Source organism: Mesoplodon mirus (genome assembly GCF_964341445.2).
Source record: "Mesoplodon mirus genome assembly, chromosome: 15".
In the NCBI taxonomy this organism is placed as follows: Eukaryota; Metazoa; Chordata; class Mammalia; order Artiodactyla; family Ziphiidae; genus Mesoplodon; species Mesoplodon mirus.
The window spans coordinates 24,922,233-24,947,015 of NC_138991.1; the positions used below are offsets into that span (position 1 = coordinate 24,922,233).

The following is a 24,783-nucleotide window of genomic DNA, read 5'->3' on the forward strand; positions in this document are numbered from 1 at the left end:
TGATCATAAAGACTGCAGCATGACACAGTCATCAGATCTGGGCTTCAATCTTGCCTGGGCTTCTGGACTGGTCTTGGGACTTTGAGTAAAGTTCTTAGGGAGCTATAATAATAGTAATGATCTCAATTCTGCAATAAGAGTTAGAGGAAATAATATATGTAGAGTGTTTAGCACACTGCCGTGCACACAGTTAGTACTCACCTGTTTTTTTGTTCTTTCATTTTGTGAACATGAATAAAAGTGTGATTATAATTGCCCTCAGTAGTTTCAGTGGGATGGATGGGCAGTGGAGAAGAGTGACACATAACTGGAATCAGTTTACTTCTTTTCGGGACTCACTGTTTAATTCTTATTAAGCTCTGAGTTAAATCATGCTTCTTGCTTCTATCTCTCACAACTGAAATGACACAGTTCTTTATTTCTCTCATTTCTAAAATTGCTAGCAACGTTTTGGCCAGGTAAAGCATTTGTGCATATACAAGAGAGGGTTTTTTTCACAACAGGGAATCTTCCACAACCTTCTAGGACTGTATTAGGCAGTCTGCTTCTGTGTTCCCTCAGGGCATTTATCAAATAGAAGATAGTGTTTGATTTGTTGACTGCCTCCTTTCCACTACACTATAAACTCCTCAAGAGCAGAAAGGATAACTTTATTTCTGAATTGCGAATTCCCAGCAGAGTGTTTGGTACATATTTCATATTCAACAAATATTTATTGAATAAGTGAATAATAATATAATAAATACCACAATAGCCTCTTACCTTTGTCCTGTGTACCACGTCCCCAAAGTCTATTTATATGAATCTGATCACTCAACAATTCAACTGTTATGGACAGCCTGCTGTTAGCAAGGCTACATTTGTGATGCACTGAAAGACACAGGGATGAAGAAGACATGGTCCGACCTGAAGAAAGTGACAAGGGTTATATAAGTTCAAGGATCATATTCTTTCTCTGGTCAAAATTTTCAGTGGCTCCCTGTTGCTCATAGGATAAAGTCCAAACTCTTTGGTATGATATTCAAGGTCTTTTATACGCTGACCCTAACTTTTTTTCCATCACTATCATCTATTGCTCTTCCAACCATATGGTAGTGGTTTTTAGTTCCATCTACCCAGCACCCTTCCTAACAGATTTCCTGTCAGGCTGTGGTGACTGGTTGAGAGGTGGGATCCTGCTCTTCTTGATAGCTCTTCTTGATCTAATTTTTCTGCATGAAAACTTTCTCCCTTTTGCTTAAAAGAGCTAGAATGCTCACCCATTGATACATGAAAATCCTCCTTTTCAACTGATTGGTTTCCTTACTGCCTCCTGCATATGGCTGCTATTTCTGCTGGTACTTTTATTCAATTAATCCTTTGGAAGTCCCTCTTCTAAGAGCTCCACTTATTAGCCCTATGATTCCTTTAAGGCCAAGGTCTAATCCTACTTATTTTCCAGAACACTTTCCTCCTTCCTTATCTCTACCTTTCTCTTTACCGGTGTTATTACAGCTCCTTTGAAAATCTGAAATCCCTTTTCTTTGTCACGTGAAATATGCTGCCTATTTTGTCATTTTTCTTTTTCATATATAGATCCCCTTTCTCACCGTAGAACATGGATTTTCAAAGTGTGATCCAAGGACCCTTCGGGGTCCCTGAGAACCTTTCAGTCGGTACATGAGGTCAAAACTGTTTTCAAAATAATATTAGGACATTATTTGCCTTTTTAACTCTGATTCTCTCACAAGTGGAATTTTCTTGATGCTATATGACACGTGATATCCTGACAGACTAAATGCAAAAGCAGATATGAGAATCCAGTTGTCTTTTATTAGGCCAGACATTAAAGAGATTCACATAAATGTAAAATAATTCCAATCTTTTCATTACTTTTTTTGGACATCTGGGTTGCTTCCAAGATTTTGCAATTATGAATGAAACTGCAATATTTGCACTGAATGGCACTGATAAACTTGGTCTTCTCATTAAACTATACAACCCTAATATATATTACTGGAAGAGAAATCTTCTTATCGGTAAACTAAGTATATTTGCAAATTCTGCCTTCTAAATTGATCCTAAAATTCACATTCCAAGTTTTACAAGATAGTCAAGTGTGTAGAATGTAAAATCATCACGTTGATGTTTCCCTGTTTATATACGTGACGAAAATGCTTCCTTAAGACCATCTCCACAGCCTATGCTGAGTGTGAATGCATCCCTGGTGCAGTTTGTTCTTCTGCTGTAGGGTTTCTCAAGATAGGGGAATTTAAAAAGAGATTATGTGCAGTTTAAGAAAGATATTCAGTATATTGAAAGAGATATTGGTCTTTAAAAACCTGAGAAATATGGTTTTCTTGGCTGATTTAGACCGTTTACTTTTTTGTCTTAGACAATATAGTTTTCATAAAAATATGGTATTTTTGTTAAGTTGTAATAGGCATAATATTGTTATTTTAAAATGAATAAAGAAATATTTAAATATTTTCTCATTCTTTATTTCTAATATGTTAAATATTAATAGATAAAACTCACATAAACAAAAGCTTTGGGATCCTCAAATTTTACAAAGTGGAAAGATGTCCTGAAACCAAAAGTTTAAGAGTTGCTGCTCTAGATTATAAGAGATCAGGAAGCAGGTGTCATATTTCTTGGTGTCTCCATTGCCATGCACATTTTAAGATTTCAATAAATGTCAATTGATTATGAAAGTGTGGAAATTGGGGGCACAGATGTCAATCAGTGAAAGTAATTTTTTAGGGGGAACATTTTGTCATCATCTTAAATGTTACATTTTTATTTCCTAGGTGTAATTCCCAAGCTATGATAATCTTAAACTGTTTTCTGCTGCATGTTTGTGAATATAAAAACACTTTATTGAACCTGTGTATGCTCCTGGGCGTCACCATAGGGAAGAAGATATTGTTCAGAAAAATGTGAAGCCTATAAAACATTTGCTGGGAATGTTAATTTGCAAATGCCTCCACCATAGAATGAGAGAGCTTCAGGAGGGGAAACAGTGTCATAAAAACTGCCCAAGATTAAGGGGAAGCAGCTGCATTAAAGAGCTGCTTGGCACAAACTATTTGATTTTAATTTCATGGAAGATAATTGGTCCCAATTGTTTTGTGAAAGATTCAGAAACAAGAGAACAGCAAGAAAAAACAAATAATGGTTCAAGAACTGTTTTAAAGCAAGACACTGAGATTTCATTTCAACCTAAATTATCCCTTAAGGCACATTTTCTGCAAAGTAGGAAATTAAATTTCAATTAAAGTTTTCTAAACCTGCCTTGGAGATTTAGTTAAGAAGCTGTAAATATATCAGATTTTTTAAAATGGTCTCCGGTAAAACCTTAATTCTCTTCTTTATTAGAGGATTTTGTATGTCCCTGTTCTTTGACCTAAGATTCTCATCATTTATGGATGAAAGCTTCTGAAAATGCCTTAAGTCTTAGATCAGTCTTAGCATACAGTCTTAGATTAAACTAATAATCAAAGTCTTTCCCTAAAATCCCACTTGCATCAAGTGCTTTATCTCAGGGACCAGCAAACTTCCTATAAAGGTTCTGTGGGCTATAAGGTTTCTGTGGCAATACTCAACTCTGCCTTTGCTGGAAAACAGCCACAGAAATACGTAAAGAAGTGGGCATGTCTGTGTTACAATAAAACTTTATTTACAAAAACAGGAGGTAAGACAGATTTGGCCTCTTGCTGACCACAGTTTGCCCACTCTTAGTCTAATCAAATCCAGAAGCCTCACTCTGGCATCTCAGCAGGACACTTCAACATTTGTCTCTGCCTAATCTTCCTATTGTTCCTCAATATTAAGTCTAGTTCCAGTCTATAAAGAAAAAAATGTTGCCTGTCATTCCAGTTCTAGGATCAAGTCATTAGCCACTGCAGTCGCCCACAATGTACCCTGAGGGGAATTCAGGATGGAGAAAAACAGGAAGCATTCTATGCTTTGGATATACTGGCCCCTAGATAATTAAGATAATTCTTTAAGGAGAAATTTCAGTGACCCCCAGATTCTTGCATCTTCCTGTACATAGAAAAGCACTAAAATCATTAATTTGAGATGTCCTTTCTTTGTGATTGGCAGTAATCTTTTTATGCTCGACTACATGTTTTTTCCAGCAAAAAAAGTTCACGTATATCCTGGCTCCTCCCTTATCTCTTTGGAGAATTTCCTCAGAGCTATCTGAGTGGCTGAGAGATATCCTGGGCTATAGTCCTCAGAATAATACTTAACTCACAGTTTTTATGTTGTGCATTTTTTTTTTCAGTTGACAAGTCTAAGTGTCCCCACATTTCCCAAATGCTCTGCTCATTCCTGCCTTCAAAACTTTGCATATGTGGATCCGTACCAGGAATAGCTTCTGCCCTTTATTATACCCTTCCAAGTCTGCCCCATCCTTTAGGGTCTAGCTACACCTTCTTTAAGAAGCCTTTATGGATAACTCCAACAAACATTCCTCTTTCCCTTTACTCAGTCCTTCATGACTATCCATAGCACTTAGTAAGGCAAAAGATTCTGAAATTATTTCAGACCATTTAGTCAATTACAATACTATACTACAACTTATATAGGTCTCTAATTGACTTGTTTAGACAATCTAAATCTTGCTCTGGACAGCAGGAGCCTACTCATGGCTGGATTTACTGAAAAGCTAATTAAACTTTTGCTTTAGGGACCTTCGTTTGCTCAGGTTCCTGTACTTAATTTTGTATTTATTATTTTATATTCTCTTACTTAAAGAGGGCCTCCAATTTTGTATAAGCTTCAGGATCTACAAAACCTGGATCTGTCCCTGGGCTTACTACAAAGCCTGGCACAAGGTTGGTACAACAGAGATTGCTTTGTCTCTCAATCTCCATTTTCCTTGCTGGAATGCTTGCCTCCCAGGTTGTTGCATGAGGGAGAAATACACATCTATCTTGTTTAAATAACTGTTTCTGGAGGCCTTCTGTATTAGCAGCTTAGACCTTCCACTATAAGCTGGTCACAGTAAGTGCTCAAAAATATTTATTGAACTAAGTGTGACCATTAACTAAGAAACAGATCAATGCAGACTCGCTATTCAGAACCACTCCACTCCTCATCTAACCAAAATATTCATGCTACATTTGCATTTTAGAGACTAACAAGTAATACGCTATATTTATATAATAAAAGTATATGTGCTTATAACTGCATTTTGTGCAGGGAAGGCAATTTATTTTTGGAGAACGTATATAAAGCAAATTAGAGTAGTAGTTTGCATAGGTGGCCCCATTAAAATGGACTGCTTACTTCACTTGGGCACAACTCATCAAACTTTGCTTATCAACTCCAGGCTCAAGAGGAAGGCAATCGAAGCAGGGAATCTAGTGTTATGGGGTGTGTGTGTGTGTGTGTGTGTGTGTGTGTGTGTGTGTGTGTGTTGGAGGGTGGTGAGGTGGGCAGTGGAGAAAAAGAAAAGATGGTGAATGTTCACAGTTAGAGGAATGGAGATTGGTCAAACAATGGTAGAGTGCACCTAGGAGCAGCTATCAATCAATCAGTCTGTAACACTTCAGTAAGTAGCAAAGAGGAAAACAGGGTAGGGGCAGAGAAAAGAGCTATCTGAAAGGCCCTAACACAGGAAAAAGGTCAGTGTGACTAAAACGTACTGAGAGAGTAAAGGAGTAGTAAAAGATGAGATTGGAGGAATACACAGGGACTTAGCGTATATGTAAATTTTGGCCATTTTGGCAGTCTAGACTGAGGCAGGAAGTCTCCTTGACATTTCTAAGCACAAAGAATTAATGGATAAAATACAAAAATACATTTAAAACCATGGCTGATTTCTAAAACGAGAACAAGAAATCCCCAGGTGCTAGAAATGAATATCAGAGTAGTAAGAAAAAGTTGAAGCCAGGTTTCCACAGAGCTGGAACTCCAGGCTTGGGGTCTCTTCCCTCCACTGTCACTGAGCTGCCCTGGAGCCCAATGGGAGGGTGGCCTCACTGAAGCTGCTGGCTCTGGAGGGACCCCACCAGCTAAAGCCGCGACCGTCCTTGGGACCGTGGGCCAATTCCCTGAAACCTGGAACTCGAAGGCCTCCTTTATTCACACAAAGAAAGGATTTATCCATTTGGAGGTCAACATGTCAGAGGTTCTTGGTGCTCCAGACAGGTGTCAGGCCTTAGCCTCCGAGGTGAAGGAGCCAAGTCTACGACATTGGACCACCAGAGACCTCCTGGCCCCACATAATATCAATCGGTGAAAGCTCTCCCAGGATCTCCATCTCAACTAAGACCTGGCTCCACCCAACGGCCAGCAAGCTCCACTGCTGGATGCCCCATGCCAAACAACTAGCAAGACAAGAACGCAACCCCACCCATTAGCATAAAGGCTGCCTAAAATCATAGTAAGTTCACAGACACCCCAAAATACACCGCAGGATGTGGCCCTGCCCACCAGAAAGACAATATCCTGTCCCACCCACCAGAACACAGGCACCAGCCTCCTCCACCAGTAAATCTGCACAAGCCACTGAACCAAACTCACCCATTGGGGACAGACACCAAAAACAACAGGAACTATGAACCTGCAGCCTGCAAAAAGGAGACCCCAAACACAGTAAGTTAAACAAAATGAGACAACAGAGAAATATGCAGCAGATGAAGGAGCAAGATAAAAACCCACCAGACCAAAACAAATGAAGAGGAAATAGGCATTCTACCTGAAAAAGAATTCAGAGAAATGATAGTAAAGATGATCCAACATCTTGGAAATAGAATGGAGAAAATACAAGAAACGTTTAACAAGGACCTAGAAAAACTAAAGAGCAAACAAACGATGATGAACAATACAATAAATGAAATTAAGAATTCTCTAGAAGGAATCAATAGCAGAATAACTGAGGTAGAAGAACGGATAAATGACCTGGAAGATAAAATAGTGGAAATAACTGCTGCAGAGCAGAATAAAGAAAAAAGAATGAAAAGAATTGAGGACAGTCTCAGAGACCTCTGGGACAGCATTAAATGCACCAACATTCGAATTATAGGGGTCCCAGAAGAAGAAGAGAAAAAGAAAGGGTCTGAGAAAATATTTGAGGAGATTATAGTTGAAAACTTCCCTAACATGGGAAAGAAAATAGTCAATCAAGTCCAAGAAGCGCAGAGAATCCCATACGGGATAAATCCAAGGAGAAACACGCCAAGACACATATTATTCAAACTATCAAATATTAAATACAAAGAAAAAATATTAAAAGCAGCAAGGGAAAAGCAACAAATAACATACAAGGGAATCCCCATAAGGTTAACAGCTGATCTTTCAGCAGAAACTCTGCAAGCCAGAAGGGAGTGGCAGGACATATTTAAAGTGATGAAAGGGAAAAATCTACAACCAAGATTACTCTACCCAGCAAAGACCTCATTCAGATTTGACAGAGAAATTAAAACCTTTACAGACAAGCAAAAGTTAAGAGAATTCAGCATCACCAAACCAGCTCTACAACAAATGCTAAAGGAACTTCTCTAGGCAGGATACATAAGAGAAGGAAAAGACCTACAAAAACAAACCCAAAACAATGAAAAAAATGGTAATAGGAACATACATATTGATAATTACCTTAAAGGTAAATGGATTAAATGCTCCAACCAAAAGACATAGACTGGTTGAATGGATACAAAAACAAGACCCGTATGTATGCTGTCTATAAGAGACCAACTTCAGACCTAGGGACACATACAGACTGAAAGTGAGGGGATGGAAAAAGACATTCCATGCAAATGGAAATCAAAAGAAAGCTGGAGTAGCAATTCTCATATCAGACAAAATAGACTTTAAAATACAGACTATTACAAGAGACAAAGAAGGACACTACATAATGATCAAGAGATCAATCCAAGAAGAAGATATAACAATTGTAAATATTTATGCACCCAACATACGAGCACCTCAATACATAAGGCAAATCCTAACAGCCATAAAAGGGAAATCGACAGTAACACAATAATAGTAAGGGACTTTAACACCCCACTTTCACCAATGGACAGATCACCCAAAATGAAAATAAATAAGGAAACACAAACATTAAATGACACATTAGACAAGATGGACTTCATTGATATTTATAGGACATTCCATCCAAAAACAACAGAATACACTTTCTTCTCAAGTGCTCATGGAACATTCTCCAGGACAGATCATATCGTGGGTCACAAATCAAGCCTTGGTAAACTAAAGAAAACTGAAATCATATCAAGTATCTTTTCCAACCACAACACTATGAGACTAGATATCAATGACAGGAGAAAAAACTGTAAAAAATACAAACACATGGAGGCTAAACAATACACTACTAAATAACCAAGAGATCAATGAAGAAATCAAAAAGGAAATCAACAAATACCTAGAAACAAATGACAATGAAAACACGAAGACCCAAAACCTATTGGATGCAGCAAAATCAGTTCTAAGAGGGAAGTTTATGGCAATACAATCCTACCTCAAGAAACAGGAAAAATCTCAAATAAACAACCTAACCTTACACCTAAAACAACTAGAGAAAGAAGAACCAACAAACCCCAAAGTTAGCAGGAGGAAAGAAATCATAAAGATCAGATCAGAAAGAAGTGAAAAAGAAATGAAGGAAGCAATAGCAAAGATCAATAAAACTAAAAGGTGGTGTTTTGAGAAGATAAACAAAATTGATAAACCATTACCAGACTCATCAAGAAAAAAAGGGAGAAGACTCAAATCAACAGAATTAGAAATGAAAAAGAAGAAGTAACAACTGACACTGCAGAAATAGAAAGGATCATGAGAGATTATTACAAGTAACTATATGCCAATAAAATGGACAACCTGGAAGAAATAGACAAATTCTTAGAAAAGCACAACCTGCCAAGACTGAACAAGGAAGAAATAGAAAATATAAATAGACCAATGACAAGCACTGAAATTGAAACTGTGATTAAAATCTTCCAACAAACAAAAGCCCAGGACCAGATGGCTTCACAGGCGAATTCTATCAAACATTTAGAGAAGAGCTAACACCTATCCTTCTCAAACTCTTCCAAATAGAGCAGAGGGAGGAACACTCATTCTATGAGGCCACCATCACCCTGATACCAAAACCAGATAAAGATGTCACAGAAAAAGAAAACTACAGGCCAATATCACTGATGAACATAGATGCAAAAATCCTAAACAAAATACTAGCAAACAGAATCCAACAGCACATTAAAAGGATCATACACCATGATCAAGTGGGGTTTATCATAGGAATGCAAGGATTCTTCAATATATGCAAATCAATCAATGTGATACACCATACTAACAAACTGAAGGCTAAAAACCATATGACAATCTCCATAGATGCAGAAAAAGCTTTTGACAAAATTCAACACCCATTTATGATAAAAACTCTTCAGAAAGTAGGCATAGAAGGAACCTACCTCGACATAATACAGGCCATATATGACAAACCCACAGCCAACATCGTTGTCAATAGTGAAAAACTGAAACCATTTCCTCTAAGATCAGGAACAAGACAAGGATGTCCACTCTCACCACTATTATTCAACATAGTTTTGGAAGTTTTAGCCATGGCAATCAGAGAAGAAAAAGAAATAAAGAAATCCAAATCGGAAAAGAAGAAGTAAAGCTGTCACTCCTTGCAGATGACATGATACTACACATACAGAATCCTAAAGGATGCTACCAGAAAACTACTAGAGCTAATCAATGAATTTGGTAAAGTAGCAGGATACAAAATTAATGCACAGAAATCTCTTGCATTCCTATAAACTAACGATGAAAAATCTGAGAGAGAAATTAAGGAAACACTCTCATTTACCATTGCAACAAAAAGAATAAAATACCTAGGAATAAACCTACTACCTAAGGAAACAAAAGACCTATATGCAGAAAACTAAAAGACACTGATGAAAGAAATGAAAGACCAAGGAGAAATATACCATGTTCTTGGACTGGAAGAATCAACATTGTGAAAATGACTATACTACCCAAAGCAATCTACAGATTCAATGCAATCCCAATCAAACTACCAATGGCATTTTTCACAGAAGTAGAACAAAAAATCGCACAATTTGTATGGAAACATAAAAGACCCTGAATAGCCAAAGCAAACTTGAGAAAGAAAAACCAAGCTGGAGGAATCAGGCTCCCAGACTTCAGACTATACTACAAAGCTACAGTAATCAAGACAGTATGGTACTGGCACAAAAACAGAAATATAGATCAATGGAACAGGATAGAAAGCCCAAAGATAAACCCATGCACACATGGTCAGCTTATCTTTGATAAAGGAGGCAAGAATATACAGTGGAGAAAAGACAGTCTCTTCAATAAGTGGTGCTGGGAAAACTGGACAGCTACATGTAAAAGAATGAAATTAGAACATTTCCTAACACCATACACAAAAATAAACTCAAAATGGATGAAAGACCTAAAGGTAAGGCTGGACACTATAAAACTCTTAGAGGAAAATGTAGGCAGGACACTCTGTGACATAAATCACAGCGAGATCCTTTTTGATCCACCTCCTAGAGAAATGGAAATAAAAACAAAAATAAACAAATGGGACCTAATGAAACTTAAAAGCTTTTGCACAGCAAAGGAAACCATAAACAAGAGGAAAAGACAACCCTCAGATTGGGAGAAAATATTTTCAAACGAAGCAACTGACAAAGGATTAACCTCCAAAATATACAAGCAGCTCATGCAGCTCAATATCAAAAAAAAACACAAAAAACAACCCAATCCAAAAATGGGCAGAAGACCTAAACAGACATTTCTCCAAAGAAGATATACAGATTGCCAACAAAGACCTGAAAGGATGCTCAACATCACTAATCATTAGAGAAATGCAAATCAAAACCACAATGAGGTATCACCTCACACCGGTCAGAATGGCCATCATCAAAAAATCTACAAACAATAAATGCTGGACAGGGTGTGGAGAAAAGGGAACCCTCTTGCACTGTTGGTGGGAGTGTAAATTGATACAGCCACTATGGAGAACAGTATGGAGGTTCCTTAAAAAACTAAAAATAGAACTACCATATGAACTAGCAATCCCACTACTGGGCATATACTCTGAGAAAACCATAATTCAAAAAGAGTCATGTACCACAATGGTCAGTGCAGCACTGTTTACAATAGTCAGGACATGGAAGCAACCTAAGTGTCCATCGACAGAAGAATGTATAAAGAAGATGTGGCACATATATACAATGGAATATTACTCAGCCATAAAAAGAAACGAAACTGAGTTATTTATAGTGAGGTGGATGGACCTAAAGTGTATCATACAGAGTAAGTCAGAAAGAGAAAAACAAATACTGTATGCTAACACATATATATGGAATCTTAAAAAAAATGGTTCTGATGAACCTAGGGGCAGGAGAAGAATAAAGATGCAGATATAGAGAATGGACTTGAGGACACGGGAAGGGGGAAGTGTAAGTTGGGATAAAGTGAGAGAGTAGCATTGACATATATACACTACCAAATGTAAGATAGATAGCTAGTGGGAAGCAGCTGCATAGGACAGGGAGATCAGCTTGGTGCTTTGTGACCACTTAGAGGAGTGGGATAGGGAGGATGGGAGGGAGGCACAAGAGGGAGGGGATATGGGGATATATGTATACATATAGCTGATTCACTTTGTTATACAGCAGAAACTAACAGAACATTGTAAAGCAATTATACTCCAATAAAGATGTTAAAAAAAAAAAAGAAGTTGAAGCGAAAGCTGAAGCCAGATAGCTCCTGCGGTAGCATTGTTAAAATTGCAGACTATGACCTATAACTGGTTCCAATACCTCTACGGCTTAAGCTTTTGCTTATCACTCTAGCTTAGGTGTTAGCAAACTAGCCCATAGGCCAAATCTGGCCCACCACCTGTTTTTGTAAATAAAGTTTTATTGGAATGCAGCCATGCTCATTCATTTGCATACTGTCCATGGCTACTCTCATGCTATAGTGGCTGAGTTGAATAGTTTTGACAGAGACCACATGGTGCACAAAGTCTAAAATATTTATTCTTTGGCCCTTTACAGAAAGATTTGCCAACCCCTGCTCTAGTTTTTTTTTTTTTTTTAATAAAAGCTTTATTTAGATATAATTTATCTACCATAAGGTTCACCAGTTTAAAGTGTACAATTCGATCGTTTTTAGTATATCTACAGAGTTCTGCAACAATCATCATAATCTAGTTTTAGAATATTTTTATCATCCCCAAAAGATACTTTATACCTATGAACAACCATTCTCATCCCCCTCACCCTTCCATCCACTCCCCAGCCTTAGGCAACCACTAATCTACTTTTGGTCTCTGTAGTTTTGTCTATTCGGGATATTTCATATAAATGAAATCATACAACACGTAGCCTTTGTGTCTGGATAACTAGCATAATGTTTTCAAAATTCATCAGTGTTGTAGCACGAATCAGTACTTATTTATTTTTATGGCTGTATGTTCTGATGTATGAATATACTACATTTTGTTTATCAATTTATCAGTTGGTGGATGTTTAGGTTGCTTCTACTTTTTTTTTTAAGGGAATTCCTTTATTTTTATTATTTATTTACTTACTTTTGGCTGTGTTGGGTCTTCGTTTCTGTGCAAGGGCTTTCTCTAGTTGCGGCAAGCAGGGGCCACTCTTCATCGCAGTGCGCGGGCCTCTCACTATCGCGGCTTCTCTTGTTGTGGAGCACAGGCTCCAGACGCGCAGGCTCAGTAGTTGTGGCTCACGGGCCTAGTTGCTCTGGGGCATATGGGATCTTCCCAGACCAGGGCTCGAACCCGTGTCTCCTGCATTAGCAGGCAGATTCTCAACCACTGCGCCACCAGGGAAGCCCTGCTTCTACTTTTTGGTTATTATGAATAATGCTGTTATGCACATTTATGCACAATTTTTTGTGTGGACATGTGTTTTCACTTCTCTTGGGTAGATACCTAGACATAGAATTGTTGGTTCACAAGGTAACTCTGTATTTAACATTCTGAGGAACTGCTAAACTGTTTTTCAAAGTAGCCACACCCATATCTCTTTATTCTGATACCTTGGGTTCACAAGGAAATTATGGCTCATTAGCCAGGACTGTGGATAGAAAATAGATATTGGAGAGAAACTAGATCTCCAAGTATGCACTAAATTAGCCACATGGTTCAAATTCATACTACCTATGTAGTTCAGGAATGCTGAACTGAGAAATGAACATAAAGTGGGTTCAGAACTGTTGAAATCCAGAGGGCTCCATGGACTGGATGAATGTAAAAGACTATATCCAGATAAACTATAATTTAGGAGTAAAAGCAAAATAAATGCATTTAAAGAACTACAGAGACTTAGAATATTTACCATCAAAACAATCTTGCTGAAAGACCTATTAAGGAATGTACTCAAACCAGTATAAAACTGAACCAAGTTTCCATCAATGGATGAATGGATAAAGAAATTGTGATATACACAAACACACACCCACACACGAATATTATTTAGCCATAAAAAAGAATGAAATCTTGCCATTTGTGACAAAATGGATGGACCTCAAGGGCATTATGCTAAGTGAAAGAAGTCAGATAGAGAAAAACAAATACCTTATGATCGCTCTTGTATGTGGAATTTAAAAACAACGACAACAACAAGCTTATTAGATACAGAGAACAGATTAGTGGTTGCCAAAGTCGGGGGCGGGGGTGGGGGTAGGAGAAATGGGTGAAGGAGGTCAAAAGGTAGAAAGAAAAAAAAAGCAATGGCAGTGATACTTTAACTGACTTACCACAGTATTGTCAGAATTAAACTGTGCTTTTCATAGTAGGTGAGCAAACAGTATTTGCTGAATGAATCAGCTAGCCAACTCTTGGTTTAAAAAAAAACAACAAAACAAAATAAAAATGAACCAAGAAGGAAATAGGGGAGTATAAGAAGCAATGGTGAAAAAACAGTTGCTAAAACATGTTGATAAATTGTGCTAGTTTATGAGACTACCATACCCTTGAAGCTAAAATCCAACAATGACAGTAAGAGAAGAAAAAAAAAAAATCCAGGCCAATCTTATTCATAAACATAGTTGCAAAAATCCCAAATAAAATATAAAGGAATCAAACTCAATTTCACTACCAAGAAGGATTTTTATCACAGGAATGCTTCTACATTAGAAACTTTACTTATATAGTTCAGAACTGTATAATCATCTCAATATGTATCCAAAAAATTTAAATTCTACACCCATTCACGATTTAAAACACCTATCTGCCATTATGTAAACATAATCGTGAACCTTTGGGGAAATGATATGTCAGTGAGATACATACAGCCTTGGAACCATGGATGGAAATGTGGGCATAAGCTCATAATTTCCCAATGATCGAAGTAGACAGATCTTTACTGTAACTAAGAATTATCTAGTTTGATAATGGTTTTGTATGGGATTGAAATTTTCCATAATAAAACATTTTTAAAATTACCTGGAACGTCTGTAAAATATTTAGATTTCAGGCCCCACTCCAGAGATTCTAATTTAGTTCAAGAAAACACATTAATCTCTTCTATCCTCTCCTGCTCCCAACCCCTAACCAACCCCCTCCCCATGTAATTGTACTTCAGAGCACAATCTGAGAAACACTCTAATAGAATGTCTGTTTCATTTCAAGTGATACTTTGAAATGGAGATGTTCTTCATTACAGATACATAACTTGTTATTAGACATTTTGCTTTGATTTAAAATAACATCCCTGGATAGATCACCACTGCCCTCTAAAGATGACTGTTAGGTATAGATCTCTCCCAGAGCTCCAGAGGTAGTTAAATTTCCAAGAAATTTGTCATTGGACACATTTAGAGTGCATTCTATCCACAGTACACATTTAGGTTCAAACCACGGTTTGAGGAAAACACAGGGGCTTTGGCTATTTTAATTACCTTCTCTGCATTTCTGAAACGTGTATAACCTGCTCTTGAGCACTTTCCACATTTTGTCCTCCTCCTTTACTCTTTTACATACCACCTTTTTCAGTTCCCCTCCACAGAGAAAACCCCATGCCCCAAATTCAAGGCAGGGCTCTATCTAGAGAGTCTGGGAACATGGTTTTTTATAAAAGAGGAGGACCTATTAGGATATACTTTCTCCTATTTTACAACTCTGATTTAAAGTCTTCAGCAGATTAGAGTCCATCTTTTTGAATATGAGTAGTTACGCCCCATATCAAAACCTTTCCCACTTTTTTCAAGACCCCTGCCCACCTAATTTGAAGCAGGTGATTTTGCCTCCTACTTTTCAGAACAAAAAAGAACCCCCTAGTAGTAAACTCCCCTGAGCTCTTTTTATATCTTCTACTTCTCCTTTCTTTTAATCTCACTAAGAGACCCTCTCCCTGTTCAAAGCTCACCCTAACACTAGACTTCTTAATCATACCTTCATGCTCCATCTTTTCTCTCTCTTCTATACTTACCTTCTTTCTGGAAATAGTACACCTTGGCTAGGCTTAGTCTTGTCTTTTCAATTTGTTCTTTTCTCCCTTCCCCTACCACTCTCCTCTTAAGTTCCACTCTATTTCCCTTTCTAGCCTAAATTTCCCCTCCTAATTGCCTCTCCTCTGCGCATTCCATTCTTTCCTCAACCCTTTGTAATATGTCTCTCATCCCTCCCTCACCACTTTTGAAAATGTTTCCCAGGTCATCCTCAACCTCTGAATTGGCAAGCCAGTGGCTCCCCTGTACTCCTCATTTCCCTTGGCATCTCTGCAGCATGTGGCACTGCTGACCTCTCCCTTCCTCAAATACTATCTTGCCTTGATTTCTATGACATCACCTCCTCCTTTTTCTCTGATGGCTCCTTTTTCTCTGATGGCTCCTTTTCAGACCCACTTGATACAGCACCCTCAGCTGCCAGTCTCCTAAATGTTAGCATTGCCAAAGACTCCAGAGCACCTAACTGTGTAGGGTTTTTGCGAAGGTTAAATGAGATAATGGATAGAAAGTACTTGGCACTATGCCTAGCATACAGTAAGAATCATTCAATAAATGGTTGAGATGGTGATAATAGTGACTTCACTATTTTCTTCCAGCTTCATACATTCTCTTTGAGTGATCTCACCCACTCTAAGTGCTTCAATTCCCATATACAAATTGATGACTCAAATTAATATCTCCAGAATTTGAGATCTCTTTCAAGATACATATCTTCCACTGCCTATCAGACATTTCCCGATAAAACTGTGTCCTCTTATAGTACCCTTAACATGGCCAATAACATTATAATTTGGGGTTAACATCTTAGTCTCACTCGGTACTAATGGATCTCCATGTGTAGCACATTCCCATCAGATAACAAAATCCTTCTTCCACATAATCAGATTCAGGGTGGATAGTTTGTAGTTTTCAAGGGTCGATGACTGCCTTTTGAAAACAACACTATGTCTTCATAAGGGCATATGACTTCCCCAATCCTACTTCAGATTCACTGCTTAAAGGGGAACTCACTAATGGAACTTTTTATGAATTTCAATCCAATTAGTTTAAAAACAATTTAACGAAATCATATTTCTACTTACCTCAATACAGTTGGTCTTAAACATTAACTTTATTAATTTATAAAGCCCTAGTCTATGTCTTCTCCATCCACCTGGGCACGTTCTACAAGCCCAGTGGCAGTGAATGGGCCACTAGTTTCTGCATGGAGGCTGTAATACCTATGCAGACAGTCTCTGAATATGTGTAAAAACTATCCTAATTGTTTGCAGGAATGAATATACACTCTCAGTGATTTTCTTTTCTGGCAGTTATCAAAAGAGCTCCCATTTTTTTTGTGGAAATGGAACATGTTGAATGCTCATTCATAAAAGAAACTGCCACATATTTAAGACATCTAGAAAACTCAGCCATTCTCAGGCATTTTAGTGAGTATTACTGATGCTAAATGATACCATTTTAATAGCTTATTTAAGCACAATCATCAATTGAAATTTTTTTTTCATGAATCTCAGTAAGCTAAAAATTAAATGAAGCCAAAGACAAATGTATTAACAGCCAGCAATACCTTGTATTGAGAAGAAACTTTTCTGGCTTGTGAAAATAAAGACAGTTTCTCTTCAATCTCAATGTATAGGTGTATGACTATAGATTTCCCAGACTGTTGGGCTGTTAATAAATAAAAATAATTTTAAATGAAAATTTCACTCACTTGAAAATATGTATTGAGCTATGTAGCAGGCACTGAAGAGAAGAAAGATAGTCCCTGCCTTCCAAAAACTTAGAGATTAGTGGAAACACAGATTAATAAATCAAGTAAAGGAAGGGCTAAGGCAACAGTACATGTAAGGCACAGAGGCCAGAGAGAGGACAGCTCTTTCCACAAATAGTTCCACGTGGCTGGAGGATGCAAGTAGTTGTGGGTGAAGGGAGGTATTGAGGTTGGAGAGTGGGGAAAGGGTTGGATATGCCATGCTAAGAGATTTGGATTTTATTCAGTGAGTAGTCAAGAACTCCCTTCTCTGATAGTGGTGAAAAGGAGAAGACTGGTGGGGAAGTAAATGAAAGGTAAGGAGATTAGTTGGAGGCTACTGTAAATATCCAGCTAAGACATAAGAGGACCAAACCTAAGGCAGCAGGGATGAAGAATAGCGATTAAGACTTTCTCTTTATCTAAACTTTAAGAAATTAGATTATGATGTGCCTTGATATAGTCTTCTTCATGCTTCTTGTGTTAAAGATTTGTTAAACTTCTTGGATCTATGGTTTTATAGTTCTCATTAAATTTGAAAAATTTTCAGTCATTATATCTTCAAATATTTTTTCTGTACCCTCCCTTCTCCTATGGGGACTCCATTTATACATATATTAAGTCACCTGAAGTTGTCCCACTGATACTCTTTTTCATTTGTAAGTCTTTTTCCTCTATGTGCTTCATTTTGGATTGTTTCTACTGCTATATCTTCAAGTTCTTTAGTCTTTTCTTCTGCAATGTATAATTGCTGACATGAGCACAATGATAGTATCACTTCCCAACTTGGGGGATTCATGAACAAAAACATAGACTGGGGCTAGACAGAAAAGGAGAGATAAGGAGCTTGGTTTAGGGCATGTTAAGGCTGAGGTCCTTGTGGATATATAGCTGAATATATTCTTCCCCTGATTAGAGGGAATAAATGAATTAGAGGATGGAGATTTCAGAGACATGAGTGAAGAGTGTGAAGCCATTGATTAGGTCATCCAGGGAGCATGTACTGAAAAACAAAAGAGGGTGGAAAACGAAGTATGGAGTACTCTAACATTTAAGGTGCTGCAGAGGAGGAAAAGTCAGTAAGGAAACTGAGGAGTACACAGAGAAGGAAGAGGAGAGCCAGGAGAGACTTGTCATCAAAGATAAGAGACAAGAGGAATTTCAAGAAGAAGAGAGTATTCTGCAGTGTCCAATGCTCTAGAAAAGTCAAGAATGATAAGGACAGAAAATTGTCTTTTAGCTCTTTTATTTTATTTTATTTTAATTAATTTATTTTTTGGCCATACCATGTGGCCTGCAGGATCTTAGTTCCCCAACCTGGGATTGAACCTGGGCCACGGCAGTGAAAGCTCTGAGTCCTAACCACTGGACTGCCAGGAAATTCCCTGTCTTTTAGCAATTTGGAGGTCACTGGTAACCTTAGAAACAGGTCTATTTTTTTTTTTTTTAAGAATGACCTCTGTTCACTTGTTTATTCATCCATTCATTCAATGGACACTTATTTACTGGTGTCTGGGGATATAAAGATGAATGAGAGCCTCTATTCTGCGGGAGTTCTCTGTCTAATAAACAGCTATTGAAATAGCTTGATAAGTGTTTTGTTTGTTTGTTTTTTAAATTAATTTATTTATTTTTGGCTGCATTTTGTCTTCGTTGTTGTGCACGGGCTTTCTCTAGTTGTGGCGAGTAGCAGCTACTCTTCATTTCGGTGCGTGGGCTTCTCACTGCAGTGGCTTCTCTTGTTGCAGAGCAAGGGCTCTAGGCGCACAGGCTTCATTAGTTGCGGCTCGCGGGCTCAGTAGCTGTGGCACATGGGCTTAGTTGCTTGGCAGCAATGTGATATCTTCCCAGACCAGGGCTTGAACCTGTGTCCCCTGCATTGGCAGACGGATTCTTAACCACTGCACCACCTGGGAAATCCCGATAAGGGTTAAAACAGAGTAAAGTATGAAGGACTGGTTGTTAGCAGAAATAGAATGTCAGAGAAGCTTCTCCAGAGGAAAAACTAGAGCTAAAATCCAGAAGGATGAAGACTCATAATTTTAAAAAGGGACAGGAGGACAGGAAACATGAGGGGTAAAAACCCAAGTAATGAGTGCTTAACCTTCTGAATTCCTCATACTATTAGGCTAACACAATTGGATCTGGCTAGGATTATTGGCAGATATTCAGGAAATAGAACCATACTCTAAAAGGACTGGAGGGACTTCCCTGGTGGCACAGTGGTTGAGAATCTGCCTACCAATGCAGGGGACATGGGTTCAAGCCCTGGTCCAGGAAGATCCCACTTGCCGCAGAGCAACTAAGCACATGCGCCACAACTATTGAGCCTGCACTCTAGAGCCCGCGAGCCACAACTACTGAGCCTGCGTGTCACAACTTCTGAAGCCTGTGTGCCTAGAGCCCAAGCTCTGCAACAAGAGAAGCCACCGCAATGAGAAGCCCATGCACCACGAAGAGTAGCCCCCGCTCACCACAGCTAGAGAAAGCCCACGTGCAGCAACTAAGACCCAACAACGAAGACCCAATGCAGCCAAAAATAAATAAATAAATAAATTTATTAAAAATAAATAAATAGGGCTTCCCTGGTGGCGCAGTGGTTGAGAGTCCGCCTGCCGATGCAGGGGACGTGGGTTTGTGCCCCGGTCCGGGGGGATCCCACGTGCTGCGGAGCGGCTGGGCCCGTGGGCCATGGCCGCCGAGCCTGCGTGTCTGGAGCCTGTGCTCCACAGCGGGAGAGGCCACAGCGGTGAGAGGCCCGCGTACTGCAAAAAAAATAAAAAATAAAAAATAAAAATAAATAAATAAATAAATAAATAAAAGGACTGGAGAAGAAAGATCGAATCTTAAGGATAGGGTATAGCCAATAATGAGAAGGGTGAAAAACTTGGTTCATAAATAAATGACTCCTCTGTTCTCGAGTCCTTACCTTGATTGCACTGACTGGTGATAACCTTGTTCTAGCCCTAAAACATTTACCTCCTAAATCTAAAGGTGATGACCTTATTAATTCTAATTTTGTCTTTCTAAAGTGACTATTCTCATATCTCATATCTCACTATTTGAGTCAGAAGAAGAAAAGATTTTTCTTGTATATCTGAAGAGTTATTTGCGATTAAAACATTACTCCTGGGCTTCCCTGGTGGCGCAGTGGTTAAGAATCTGCCTGCCAATGCAGGGGACATGGGTTCAAGCCCTGGTCCAGGAAGATCCCACTTGCCGCAGAGCAACTATGCCTGTGTGCCACAACTACTGAGCCTGTGCTCTAGAGCCCGTGAGCCACAACTACTGAGCCCGTGCTCCTAGAGCCTGTGCTCCGCAACAAGAGAAGCCACTGCAACGAGAAGCCCATGTACCGCAACAAAGAGTAGCCCCCGCTTACCTCAACTAGAGAAAGCCTGCACACAGCAACAAAGACCCAACGCAGCCACACACACACAAATTACTCCTACACCTGTATTTTTGGTAACTTGCCAGGTATCATTTTCATTAACAAATATGAGTGTATTTATTCCTTAATTTTGAACTTCTTACTAAAGAAAGAGAATATGGGAAAATGTAAGCTATTCCTAGAATATGATGAGTAAACCTTTCAAATCAACATACTCTTTCAGAGGCTTTTTTTTTTTCATAAAAGAACAGCTAGTCAATCCTAGAACATTTAAATAAAAGAGTTTAATAGTAGAAGCTCCGAGTTACCCTATATTCCATCCACTACACTTAACCCCAAAGTAGTCAGATTCCAGCAAGCCTTAGGAGGGAAGATAAGCCAAGACAGCTTAGAAAGCAAGAAAAACCCAAACTTTCTATTGAGACTCTGTTTTGGGACTGTGTTTGTTCTGTAATGCCTGTCTGACTCAGCTTCAGGAAGAAAAAGAAAATTGTCAATAGCTCAGAGTTACCCCACAGGAGGCAAGAGAACATTTGACAAATGTTTTTCCAAACTTGAAGACCAGCTGTTCTCTCCTCAGGTGTTTTCTAGTCAAAGTGGATTTCTACATCCCTTTAAAGAACGGCAGTTTTCTACAGGGGAGAAAACTGGTATCAGCTTCCAGACAGGAAAAAGTTTAAATGTTGTAGAATCTAATACATCAGGAGAAAGGAATATGGTCTGCACTTTGAAGTATTTGTTTCTAGGCCTTCCCTACTTGCTTAGAAACTTTACTCCATCCAAATCTGCCCTCCAAAGCAGATGTCTGTGATAAAGAAGAGGGACAGCACAAAGACATTTTTCCAGTGGTAATTCCCAGATGTGAGACGCCCAGAATGATGAAGTGCAGCCCTGCTGTCAAGTTCCATAGCAATCATGCTCTGAGTTCTATTGACACATGTTTTTATGCAGTTTTAGCAAAAGAAGCCTACATTAGGAATAGCTGACAAAATTCCACCCTTTCTACCACTATCTCTCGTGCTAAAACAACCTCATTCTCCCAATCATACATGATTTGTGTATGGGTTGTGACTAATTCTAGTCTGTCTAAGGCTAAGATAATAAAAATATAACTGGGTTTTAGGTTTTTGTCCTAACTGCTATTTATCCTAATATTTGAACAGAGGTGACAATAAGAACAACAAAAATACATTTGCTCCGTGCTTCCTGTGGTATGAAGAGGGATTTCTAGAAAAAATTGTAAAGAAGACTAGAAAAGGGACTAAGTATGGTGAGAACATACGTGCCAAGTTGTAGGACAGGGAAGGAAATGGATAGTTTGGACATTTTTTCAGGCAGATTTCAAAGTGATACCTTAGTAGTTGGGGTTCAAGAGGCTCTTAAGAGGGCATTTTAAACTCAGAAGTTAGGAACAGCAAAGGGACATGGTTTGGGAAATTGCTACTTCTATGGTGATTAGAAGAGTTACATGTGGGAGTCCTGGTATGTATGGGCTGAGAGTAGACAGGAAGTTGTTTGGAAATAACCATAAAAGCATGATGTGTTGTAAACCCATGCCCAACTGAAGTAATATGACTGTGTTCATAATTAATTGTCTATGGGTTCAATAATATTGCTTGTAAGGAAAAAGGACGAATTCCAACATGGCTCTTTTTAAAATCTCCTTACTATCAGTCTAGGTAATTTAGGTGGTAAAGAGGTATTGTCATAGGTTGTCAGTTAAGAAGGATTATGGTTTGCACATATCATTAAATGTTATTTAAAATAGCACCAGATAGACCACCTGGAAATCTTGGGAAGAGGGAGGAAAGGGCATGTAAAGACAGAGGAGGGAGAGCTTTTCCTGGGCTTTCCTCTCAGAGGAGTGGCTGGTAGGGGCCTGAAGGAGAGGCTCAATCCAGAGAACGCAGAAAGGGCCAACAGATATAGAGAAGACTAGGAAGATTCATGGTCCTCTGACCCCAGTGTTTCTAGGGAAGTTTAGGAGGTTCCAGTTTGGTCTGCCTGGGAAGAAGGTGAATACAGAATTTTATGGCTTGTCTTTATGATTTCTGACATTTCTTTCTTTCGCCTCTGATCTTACTATTACGGGGGAAAAAAAGGTGTAAATTTACAAAAGCTGGCTAAAATGCAAATATTAAAAGAAACAACCTCAAATGTAGGTTGTTAGTCAATCATAAAGTGTAAAGATTAATAGGTAACACCTTTTCCAGTTTTGTTAAAGAAGGCTGGGTATGAAGAAAGCTGGCAGTTCTTTAGAATCTGAATTTTAAGAAGGGAACAGAAAAAGTGAATGCCTTCTCATTGTCTATAAACTGTTTAAAACTCATTAGCCTGGTATTCAAGGCCCTCCATGAACTGGTCTTAACCTCTCCAACCTTATTTCTCTCTACTACCTTACACTATACCTATGATGAGTAACTTTTGACCCACTAGCTTCGCAATCTAATTTCAATGCAGCCTTTCAGCTTGAAGGGTCTGAGGAACTTATTTAATCTGCTGTAAGGGAAATGTTCCTGTTTTATTCTGGCTTATTATATTTCTTTTGTTGTACCTTTACCATCCTTTTGTGAAAATGTGGGCTCCACAAGGGCAGGGACTTATCTACCTTGCTGTGTATCTCCAGTGCCTAGCACAGTGCCTGACATATAATAGACATTCAATAAGTATTTATTAAATGAATAAAAGAATGGCTTAAATCACTGGAAGACTGTTGGGTTGAAGTGGCCAGACAGTGAGTAGGGGACAGGAGAAGAAGAAGTACTCTAGACTGAATAAGAACAAAGTTTGAGGTAATCTTAAAGATGACACTTTCTGAGGCTTAAGAGTAAATCAGCTTTATGGGAATTTCTTTACAGAACAAATGGTCAGAGCTAAGAAAGGGCAGAATTAGAACAGTACTCAAGGAAGATTAACATGGTGGTAACCTGAAGGATGGATTAAGTTGGATGAGGCTGGAGCCAAGGAACTGAGCAGGAGAGCCTGGGCACAGTCAGTGGCCATGAGAATGGACCAGAGGCAACTCATTGGAGAGACACTGCAGAGGTGGAATCTATTGTTCCTGCCAAGTGACAGAAAAGTCAAAGGTGGCTCCAAGGTGCCTGGCCTGGGAAATTGTCACAGAGGTGGTGATGGCAGGAGGAGTAGCAATAACAGAAATAGAGAACACAGGAACCACACAGGTCACCAGATCACCAGGAAAAATCACATAGTAAAAAAAAAACTATGGCGGAATGTCAAGAAAAATCCAAAATCTAAATTTTAAGTAGTCCACCTATGATGATATAATAAATAAAGTTTATGCTAGATCCTTAGGTTAGATTTCCCCACCCCCCACCCCGAATCTCTTTGTCCTCCCCAGGGACAGAGTTAGCCCTGATCTCATGGGTTTCAACTCTTAGCAGTTATTTCAGCCTTGACCATAGCCAAGACATTTAGCCATTAGTATTAACTATAAGGACAGGAGAAACAAGAGAAGGATCTTCTTTACTGAGTTTTACCTGAGATTTGCTACATGAGCCTGCTTTGATGAACTCCATGATGAATTCTTTCTTGCCTCAGGACTAAAACATGATGTTTCCTCTGCCTAGGCTACTTTCTCCCCATTCTTCTCAGGACTAACTCTTACTCATCCTTCAGGTTTCAGTTTAAATGTCATTTCCTTAGCAACGCACATCTAAAGTCTCCACTGTTATTTTAATTCATAGCAACTGGTTCTTCTCCTTCATAAAAGTTATCACAATTTGTAATTATATGTTGACTGCATATTTATTTATGTACTTATTTACTATCTAACTCTCCCACATGACTGTAAACTCCACAAGGGCAGGCACTATGTTGTTGTTGTTTGTTGTTTTGCGGCTGAAGTGCTTTCCCAGCTTCGTGAGGGGGTTTCCATTGATTCACCCTGGGCACTCGCTGGCTCCCTGCCTCCTCCCCTTCCTCTTCCTTGCCCTCACTCCTCCACCTCATTCACTGGCTGAGGCCGAGGCATCCCACACAATCGGCAGGCACTATGTTTTATTCAGCCACTCTACACCTAGCACCTGACCAAAAAACCTCATGTCCTATATGTATATGTTGAATGAATGAATCATTGATCCCTGGTCTCATCTGAGGACCAATTCTTGCCATGTTTTCTAGTTTCTTTATTAAAAAGTTTGGTGGATTATCAAGG

At 38.8% G+C, this 24,783-nt stretch overlaps 1 long non-coding RNA gene across 1 annotated transcript in view; it reads right to left on the reverse strand.

The window, feature by feature from the left end:
- Positions 1–866: 866 nt before the first annotated feature.
- LOC309816191 overlaps positions 867–24,783 on the reverse strand; it is a 56,635-nt gene continuing 32,718 nt past the window's right edge. Inside the window, exon 4 of the long non-coding RNA XR_014295975.1 lies at positions 867–906. This is a non-coding gene — a long non-coding RNA (uncharacterized lncRNA). The remainder of the gene's footprint in view (positions 907–24,783) is intronic.